Consider the following 11,377-nt stretch of genomic DNA (forward strand, 5'->3'; position numbering starts at 1 on the left):
GCTGGGTAGCAAAGGATCTCTTTAGTGGACAGAGTGCTCCTGACAACTAAAAGCGACACTTGAGACCAGCATCAGCATTGGGCGATCAGTTCTTACCGTGGGTGCACAACACCGCGTGCCCTCAGTCAGCCTAGAGTATTACCTACTGGCCATGGTCACCTCTTGAGTTCTCTCTTCCGCCCATGGATGCACCTAAGAGTACACTGAGGCAATCTGGAGTAAATAAATGAGTCACACTGAGACCAGGAGTCTAGGGAAATGCCTATAGAGGAACATTTTATCTCACTATCTGGTGTATGTTGGAGTTGGGTGGAGCATGGTTCCGCAATTGTTAGTGGACAGTAACATCTCAATAATAATGACAATATTTTGTGTGTAGTTAATACCACATTTTCAGTTACTGATATTATCTTGGCGGTATTGCTAGTAATAGTTCCTAAATGATTTTTGTTAGTATTGTTTTTTGAATGTTTGTGCCACTAAAGTGGAACCAGAGTGATCCTGTGATTTAATTCCTTTAATGCATCTAATTTTTCTTTATAATTCGAATCTCAGGTATAGCCTTTGTTCCCCCAGAGTAGTGGTTAAGTTGAGTTGGAGGTGTGCATCTGTTGGGGTGATATAATTTTTGTTGGAGTGCCCTTTTAGGCCTATTCATTGTTGTAGAGTTATTAATTTCTTATTTTTTAATATTTCTCAGTGCTGGATATTATTTTGTTGAAAGCCTTAGGCCTGTTTTTCATGTGTTAAACAACATTTCTTAATACTTTAAAACTTATTGTTCTCTAATGAGGCATTGCCTGAGTTTCTAATAATTTCAACATCATGTATAACTTTTATTCCCCAGAGTAGTGTTTAAGTTCAGGTTAGAGGTCGCATATTGGTACCATTATTGATTGTGTTTGTAGTGTTGGAGGGAATATAAGTGTAAATTTTACAGCGTGTCTCATTCATCAGTCTGGGCAGCTATCCTTCCACAGACCCGCGGACAATTCATTTTGTTTAGTAGATTTAAAGTGTTCTTGTGCTGGTTGGGTAGTTTTTTTCTCAAAGGGCGCTTCAATGCAATTACCATCTAATAATCTTTAATAAACCCCCAAGTCAAGTGAAAATTAAAAGTCAGTAAATTCCGACCATATATATATATATATATATATATATATATATATATATATATATATATATATATATATATATATATATATATATATATATATATATATATATATATAATACAAAAGTTTCCTTGTGGTTATCATACAACACCTACAGTGATTTATTGCATATATATATATATATATATATATATATATATATATATATATATATATATATATATATATATATATATATATATATAAATTTGTAACTTGGCAGTGGCGACTCTAGGCGACTTGTACCTTTCCTTTCGACAAACATTGATGCCTGCCTGTGGATATGATGAACTATGGATAAACACGTGGTAATCAACAATTCCCTGAGAACTACGCTTAAAATATTACCTTAATGAAGGATATATATATATATATATATATATATATATATATATATATATATATATATATATATATATATATATACTGTAGACAGATTTTGCAGGTCTACAATTTCCTATCATACACTCAATTGCCTCTTCGTGAACCCAGAGATTGCGATCTTTGGGTTCAAGAAAAAGAGCTTTTATATTAGCGTGTTACAGTCAGCAATATAGTATTTAGGTTGGTACCTCATTCTATAGAAAATCCGTCCCCATACAATGTTTAATTTATTTACCTACCTTATTTACCAAATGGCCACCCAAATTAAAAGGAGAAGTGTTTTTATTTATTATTTTATATATATTGTGTACGGGTGAGTCATTAAAAAGTATTGTGGAGTTATGAGATATTGGTTCACACTCAGGATGGGATGGAGAAAGGAAACTCACAATGTGCTCACTGTATACATATTGTATTGGATGTACAATGCAGCTTGTTGCTGGGTAGGCAGCATTGAGTAGAGAGAGCTGGGTGGTGAGGGTGCCCAGAGTGAGGGCACGCGGCTTGAGGGACGCCAAGGTCGCTGGCGGGATCGGCAGCCACTGACTGGTGCAGAGGAGGAGGTGTTGCTTGCTGGTGGCACTGGGTAGAAAAGAGGCTGGTCACAGCAGTGTCAGGCCTTATAAGGCAGGGGTAGGCGTGGGTAGATAGTTGACCCCCGCTCCGTGGGCGGCGCTGGAGGCGTAGGCTGGGGAATTCGAGAAGGTTTGGTGCTTGTAGGGGAGGAATCACTACAATACTCCCCTTCCCCCCCAGGCGCGGCGGGAGGCTGGAGGTTGGCAGAGTTGCGTGCCACATGTGAGACAGAACGGGCGGTGCATGCCACATGTGGGACATAACGGCGAGGGCGTGGATGAGCCGGCCGCTAGGGGGGGGGGGCAACTCTGTCTAGATACACGAGATCTGTGGGAGAAAAGAGGGAGAAGGAGGGTTGTGGAGGAGATGAATGTTGTGCTTCACTCGCGACAGATACAGAGTCGTCAGATGCGCGTGCTGGGGTGTGTGGGCCTGGGTCAGGAGCAGCAGGGGGTATTGCTGGGCCGGGGGTGGCGTCTGAGGCAGGACGGGTGTGTTGGGGTCGGTAGGATGTGGTGCTTGGGGCAGGAAGAGGAGCGGCTGTCTGCTTACAGTAGCAGAGCTGCTCTAGGGTGTCTAACCTGCGGTGTAGAGACAGTAGTTATATAGCCGATGAGAGCTGCCTCTGCGTGGGTAAGCCAGTCTTCCATGTTGCTTGAAGACTGGGATAGTGATCAGTTTCTCCTCCATCCTGTGTGAATGGTCACTCCGGGGTCACCATTTGTGGGGTTATGAGATATTGGTTCACACTCAGGATGGCATGGAGAAAGGAAACTCACAATGTGCTCTCTGTATACATATTGTATTGGATGTACAATGCAGCTTGTTGCTGGGTAGGCAGCATGGTTACAAGCGTTGAGTAGAGAGAGCTGGTTGGTGAGGGTGCCAGAGGAGGGCACGCGGCTTGAGGGACGCCATGGTGGCGAGGGTGCGGAAGCCGCCAGGCTGGCGCGGAGGAGGAGGTGTTGCTTGCTGATGGCACTGAGTAGAAAGGGGCTGGTCACAGCGGTGTCAGGCCTTATAAGGCGGGGGTAGGCGTGGGTAGATAGTCGACCCCTGCTCCGTGGGCAGCGCTGGAGGCGTAGGCTGGGGAATTCGAGAAGGTTCGGTGCTTGTAGGGGAGGAATCCACTGCAGTATAAAGGTTGACTGAAATTGTGAATATACTGTATATGTTCGTAGTTTGTTTTTTAAATTAAGCTATTGTGGCGTACTGAATGTGTGGCCAGAAGATATCCCAGACTCAGGACGAGGTAGGAGAGAAACTCACAATTGCGTTTTCTTTATATACTGTAAGTACAGTGCAGTGCTAGGGAGATGCCGTGTGGTGAGAAGCTTGCTCAGAAGACACGTTGGGTGAGTAGCGTGCTGAAAGGAGAAGCTGTGCAGGAGCTTCGTTAGAAGAGGTGTTGCGTGTCGCTGGCCTCCAGGTTGACTGCCTCTACAGGTTCAAGTTTAGAAGCTCCAAAAGTTGTTGATAGCGAAAGTCAGAGCGGGGAAGATGACAGAGGAAGGAGCAGGAGGTTAGGAAGGGAATTGTAGTGGGAGAGATAGTGCCGTGGCTTTACACGACTGCGTTTATTTGGTTAGCGCATAGCGCACGTATTTGGTTTTGCCTGTGTTGGGTGTGTGATCCTCGGGTCACCACTCCTCCGGATTGTGTCAGTTCAAGTTTAGAAGCTCCAACAACTTTCCCTGAATACGAATTCGCAACCTTTCGATTTACAACAGGTACCTACTTTACTGCTAGGTGAACAGAGACCAAGGGGGCTAGGAAGAGTGTCCAAACAACTTCCGCTTGCCCGGGAATCGAACCCGTGACATCTTGCTTGCGAGGCAAGAGCGGTACCGCTTCTACCACAAGCGCCCCATTCTCCTCCTCTACAGGGCGAGAATAGGAGCTTATATACACGTCCAGCGGACGTGGAACGGATGTAAGTTGCGTTTTTTCTCAGCTGAGAAAAGATGCCCCGCCCCTTCCTCAAGAGTTACAGCTGATTGGCTGTTGCAAACCTGTTCGATTTTATCTTGAAGTAATGATGTATTTGTAAACGAGTTTATTCATAATCGTTGGGATGACCGTTTCTGGCGAGAAAGGTATTTAGCTAAATTATATATACATACTGTATGTATATTCTGTATGCTGTATTTATATTATGCTATGTATATTATGTATGTGCTCCATTTATGTATTATTTATTTAGCCTAGCTAGTAGCGTGTGGCAATGTATTTATCAATGTCCCACATGCTTAATTAATGTGCCTGGCGACGTATGGAAGCTGCTAATGTATCACTTGCCATACGTCGTCTATAGAGCAGTTGACCAGCGGACAGGTTGAATAGCGCTACTCCCCTTGTGTACATATCTCTTATCCAGTAAATCGAACCTACAAAATCTATACAGGTGTTTGTGTTCGCTCCTGTATATTGAACTTATTACCCAGAACACGAACACATACGAGGTCTGTCCAGAAAGTATCCAGCCTGTGAGGGCGCAGGTTCCCTCATTATATCTACACCACCCTCATCTTACTTACTTCTCTTAGTCTTACTCTTACTCAGTTCCGTCACCTATTCTTTTGGTAGCATGGACATTCTTTTGGTAGCATGGTCGAGGGTCTAGGCACATGGGTATGGTAATTCTGGTATCAAGTCACTTGGATGGAAATAAAGGTAAAATACTGTGGGAGAAAGGAATACACCTAAAGTACAGTACTCTAAAAACAAGTTTATTAATATGCAATCAATGGGGAAAGATATAGTATTAATCATATAACTACCAGGCTCACCTCCTGGGCTTATTGCAAACTCAGTACTTACTCAACATACTCGTTAATAATGACACTATACAGGGGTCCACTACCCAACATGGGATAATTATTTCCAACTAATTATCCCTAACATACATGTTACAACCCTCTCTGTGGACATATACTTCCAAGGAGTAACCCAGGGTAGAGCATTGGGGCTCACGACTGTTGTTATTGTGGGGTAGCCAGACACATGGCGGGTCTGGGGTCTGGCCCAACGAAGCCGTGGGGCACATTAATCAGGCAGCATCGGTGCCATCGTTTCGTATATGATCCCTGTTGGTCATCTACTACATCCGAGGCCATTGTTGAATAGTTGCAAGAATCACAATGGGATCTGGAGAAACATGGAAGCAGCATCAGGGAACATGACAACACAAACAACTCTCTTGTCTAGACGACAGACGTATTTACGTTATATTACTTCTACACTGGGTGAATGACAATTCAACTGTTAAATCATGAACACTGGTGAACACTGATATTCACTACAATTGACTGAATTAACTGAATGGCTACACAAAACATACCTGGAGAAACATGGAAGCAACGTCAGGGAACGTTCTCCCTGGCTCATCTTGATTATATATACCCCTGAGTTGCCAGTGATCGCTACTCACGCAATGACAATAATTACAAACAAACTAACTATTACTCATTCAAAGATGACCCTCAGTTGACAAAGGTCTGGCGAATTACTTGAGTTGATTTACACAGATTAATTCAAGATTGAGCTTCCCAGGAGAAAGTGGAATAACAACGCATTGACAACTGTCTTCACAAAGGCGGGACACTGGGAGGGAACACAAGTGTAGCGTCTATGGGGAAAAACACGTCTTCTCAGGGATCGCTAACTCACTCATGTTTTGCGGGCGTGGAGTTTAATAAGAATCATTAGTTAACTAGATCAGCAGTCAACGTGACCATGACAAGCCATTTACTATTAAAAAAAATATTGCTTACCTAGGACAATGGCGCCTTAGTCCCCTTCAAAGTACTCCCCTTGGGACCTCACACACTTCTCCCGGCGTCCCTTCCTCTTTTCCAAACAGTCTGCAAAGTCCTCTTTCGGGATCTCCTAAGTAAGCAATATTTTTTTTAATAGTAAATGGCTGGATACTTTCCGGACAGACCTCGTACACTCATTATTTCAAATATAAACATGTAGGAAGTTTATCAGAAGTAATATACATGAATTCACAGTTAAACTTTGGTAGTAAATTCACGCTTTCGGAGGATGCATTTAATATATACTTATTTTTACCCACAATAAGACATTCTAAGACAAATTACGTATCAGTAATACTACATTATGCAAAAACAAAATTTTTAAAGATCAGAATCACATTGAAATATTACACGACCGTCAGCAGAGGCAGGTGCATCCTCTTACACTTCGTGACATTGAATCTCAGCAGCCATTTCTTCGACCATTCTTGGAGCTCACAGAGATCCTTCTGCAGCTCTTCACAGTCCACTTGGTTTTTGATTTCCCGAAATAACTTGGCGTCATCGGCGAACATTTGTATGGAGGTGTACAACGTCAGGCATGTCATTTATGAAACAAACAAACAACAGCTGGTCCAATACGCTGCCCCGTGGTACCCCACTTGTGACAGGTACGGATGATGATTTCGTGCCATTAATCACCACACACTGCTTGCGGTCATGTAGAAAGTCTTCTATCCACGCTAGGACATTTCCCCGAATTCCGTACCTTTCCAATTTGATTTTCTGCCTTTCGTAGGGTACACTGTCGAAAGCCTTGGCAAAATCTAGGTAAATGTTGTTGATATTACCACCCCGTTCCAGAATATGGGTCCAAATATCCAATACCTTGAGCAATTGTGTTAAGCAGAAGCCCCCCAGCATAAAACCGTGTTGGCAATCCTTTACAAGGTTGTTCAATAGTAGATGTTCCATTGCGGCATCTCTGATAATACTCTCAAGTACTTTACATATTATGCTGGTCAGGCTCACTGGTCTATAGTTGTTCGTGGAGTGACGGTCGCCCTTCTTGAAGATAGGACTCACATAAGCCACTTTCCATTCACTGGGGACCTTTTGTTTATCCAGACATTTACAAAACAGGATCTTCAGGGGCTCGGCAAGCTCGTTGCACAATTCTCTTAGCACTCTAGGATGCACCATATCAGGGCCGGAACTCTTATGGACCTTTCGCGTGGACAGTTTATTTCAAATACCTTCATTTGTGAACACAATGTGGGTCACTGCTGTGTCGAACCGTCTGTCCTCAAACGCAGGGAGGTTAATTGCATCCTCTCTTGTGAACACCGAGGAAAAGAAGCTGTTCAATGCTTCAGCTTTATCCTGGTCAGAATCTATGTAACTACCATCTTCAAGCCTCAGGTCTGATACTCCTACTCACGTTTTTAATTTCGACTTTGCATAGCGGTACAACGCTTTGGGTTTGACTTGACCTAGCTTGCAACCAGCCTCTGGAACTCCTTTTCAACCCTTCTACAACTCTTATCTTTGCTTGGTTTCTGGCTCTTGCATACATCCTCCTGTCCTGCTCATCGTTTGACCCAACCCACATCTTCAATTTCTGGGTTTCTTCTTAACTCTGTCGACTGCCGCGTGGTTCATGTGTAGGGATCCCCTCGTACTCCTAGAGGCACTGGGTTTGGTCTTGGATATATATTTATCGATCAAATGGGTCACTTTACTAGTTATGATATTCAGCGTAGTGTCTGCGTTCTTGTGCCTTAATGAGTCAGGCCAGTTGATACCTCTCATCTCTTCCCTCATCCCATTGCAATTTCCCTTGTAATATTTGCACCTTGGCCTGGCCTTATCCTGAACTAGGTAACAGTTAAATCTGAATGACAACACTATATGGTGACTGGTGCCAAATGGGGCAAGGTGTTCCAGTTTGGCCACCATACCCTCCTCGTTTGTTATGATGAGGTCAAGTGGCTTGGGTGTTTGCTCCCCTCTGTAATGTGTCGGGTCTCTTAACATGTTGGTGTAAGAGGGGGGTGTAGTGATGGGTTGTCAGACCACAGCTTACATCTCAGAGACAGTCCAGACTTGACCCGACATTAGGGAGGTCAAGTGTAGGGTAACTCACGGCTGACCAAGGGTTATAAATCAGCCAGGCTCCCCTCGCATGTCACACATGTAAGAGGGCACCGGCCGACTCTCTCCCAATATACACAATGGCCTACACCGCAGAAGAAGTCCAGACCTGACCCTACATTAGCGGGGGCAAATGTAAGGAGACCCTTCGCCGCCGCCGCCCCCCCGATCAGCTCAACCTGACGGCTCGCCTCCCAATATATAGGACGTCCTAGTCCTCCCTCTGCCCAGAGAGAGACAGAGAGAGAGTGTGTCTTGTAACCAAGAAGGGCCAGCTACCACGTCCCCAGTCCTGCTCGAGAGAAGTCAGGGGCCGGAGGCAAGCCGCCTCCGGTCGCCTCCGGTCGGGAGCGAGTTGCCCTCGACACACCGGTGCCCAGCTAAGCAGTCTCCCATAGAGACAACCCAGGACCACCTGCTAGGCCTCCCCTAGGTCACGTGAGTTTTTGTCAGAGCTTTCCATGGGATGAGTTACTTACGTGGGAAGTGTATTCATTTCATGTTCGTGTCCGAGAATCAGTGTCTAGTAACGTAATATGATGTCCTAGTAACGTAAATATAATGTCCTAGTAACTTCAATAGAAGGTGTTATTAATGTGTCCATGTCATGTTCGTAATTAATAAAGAGTTGTAACGAAGCGGTGTTTGAGAAGTCGCCCTTAAGACATAATAGATGTGTATTGACGTATAAGATACGATAAGTGTAAGTCCAGTGAGTTCAAATAACTATCACGGCCACGCTACCAAAGGCTTCCTCTCTTTTATACTCTTATACTATCAATATTCTACCTATATGTAATCTTCTTCATGTGAATATTTTGTAACATTACAGGGGTACCTCTCAAGCTGCCCCCCTTGTCTTACTCCTACTTCTCTGGTCTTAGTTCCTTCAATTGGTTTGTCTACATATTTCAGTTCATGGTTACTACATAACCTCAGTTCTTTTTGGTAGCATGGCGAGGGTCTAGGGCACATGGGTATTGTAATTCTGGTATCAAGTCACTTGGACGGAAATAAAGGTGAACTACGGCGGGAAAATGAATACCCCTAAAGTACTCTAAGAAAAGGTTTATTAATATGAAATCAAAGTAGGGAAAAAGATATCATTAACATACAACTCCAAGGTGCAACTCCTCAGCTTTACTCAACTGCAATTTACTCAGATACTGTACTCTTATTACTCACAACCTTGCTGGTGTTCCATTACAGTTACAAGGATCCATTCCTTGGCTTCTCTCACATGCCATTCCAAGTGGGTACTCTGGCTTCTCCCACATTACTGGTGATACATTTCATTACCGTTACAGGATCAACTCCGTGGCTTTACTCATATTACAACTCCAATCAGATACTTTACTTCTCACACCTTCTGGTGGTACATGGCATTACATCCAGTTATACGACAAACTTACATATGATACCTTCACAGACTGTTGGTAGTACATACGAGATGCACTCACAACACACAACACGTTATTACTGAAACCAACAACTTCACAGGGACTCGACTGCAATCCCACGTGGATACTTTTACTTCATACTACATCACTGGCGGCACATAACATTACCTACAGTTACAAGACAACTTACATGGGGTATTTCACTATAACTGTTGGTAGTACATATGAGATGCACCCACAACACACAACACGTTATTACTGAAACCAACAACTTATACATGGGTTCACTACCCAACATGGGATAATTATATTCCAGAATTATCCCCAATCAAATTCAACACACTGTGGACCAGGGTAGGACACTGGTGGCTCACAACTGACGACCGTTGTTGTGGTCGGTTGTACTCCGACACATGGCGGGTCTGGGGCCCAGCCCCACGATGTTGATTTGCAGTTTATCAGGCCGAATCAACGACATCGTCCCTATATCGCTCACTGTTAGGTAGCCACCTACTCCGGGCAGCCGGTGGGTGTTCAAGATAATCCACAAGGAACAAGGTGGAGAGGGCGTCATGGGAAAAGCATGGACTCAAACACAACAAAACTTTCGTCTCGCAACTTCAGACGACATTTACTTTATATTACTTCTCACACTGGGTGAATGGCAATTCCACTGTTAAACAAGAACACTGATATTCACACAATTGACTAAATCAAACTGAAAGACTATATCGGCAGGAACACTGTCTTACATACCTGTGAACAATTTTGTAGACGTCAGGAGGGAGGCTTGATCCTCCATCCCGCCCTGTGTTTATATACCCCTGAGTTGTCAGACGTGGCTATCTCATGCAATGACAGAAATCACAAACAAATCAACTGTTACACATTCAAAGATGACCCTCAGTTGGCAAAGGTCTGGCGAATTACTAAAGTCGATTTACATACACTAATTCAAGATTGAGCTTGCCAGTAGAAAGTGGAATAAAAATGTATTGACAACTGTCTTCACATGGGAGGGACTTAGCCAGGGAGCATTGGTGTAAAACATTGAGAGGGAAAAGCACGTTTCTTCTTAGGGGTAGCTAACCAGTTACCCATTCATGTTTTGCGGTCGTGGAGTATAATAAGAATCAACAGAGTTAAAACAGACTAGCAGTTCATGTGACCATGACATTGGAACAGAAAATTATCTCTCAGAGTTTCTACAAAAAGAGTAGCAGGGTTATTCAAGTCATTTGGGGTGAACTCGTTTGTCCAGTCGATGTCGCCATAGTTAAAGTCCCCCATGATGGGGTTGAGCATCGCCGTATTGTCTATTAAGGCTCTTAAGTTCCTTTGATTTATTGGGCCACAGTTTGGGGATCTGTAGATACACCAGACGATAAGTAAGTTCCCTTCCTTTAATTTAATTTTACACCACTTGGACTCTTCAAAAACACCCTCTCCCTGTACCCTCGCCTGGCTGGCTGTAAGGTCTTGCCTAGCATAGATAACCACACCCCTCTTGTAAGTTTCTTGAGAAAAGTTCGTAAATGAGTCATATCCAGCAATACTGAACTCACATTCCTTTGGGCCGATTCTCCTGTTCTTGTACAACAGTTCTACAACTCCTACAATATCTGGTTGGTGTACTTTTAGTAGTGTTTCAAACTCCCCTCTCTTACCTGGAAACGTGTCAGTATTAGTGGACATGACATTCAAGCCAGAATTTGTTCTCGGTAACGTCTCTGCTCTTAGTAGTAACCCCACCCCCCCCCATTCTCAGAAGCTGCAGCATTTGCTAAGTACACTGTATTTTGCAGGGTGTGGTTATAAATGTCATTGTTTACACGGCGCTCGCCTCCTCCCGGGTGGGGTGTAGAGCGGGTGGAGGGTGCGCCGTTGCCCCCTGGCCCTGTGTCGGCACACTTGCTTCCACTACCCTCCCCCTGAATATAACCTATCTACA

Source organism: Homarus americanus, unplaced genomic scaffold, assembly GCF_018991925.1.
Source record: "Homarus americanus isolate GMGI-L3 unplaced genomic scaffold, GMGI_Hamer_2.0 scaffold40565, whole genome shotgun sequence".
Lineage (NCBI taxonomy): Eukaryota > Metazoa > Arthropoda > Malacostraca > Decapoda > Nephropidae > Homarus > Homarus americanus.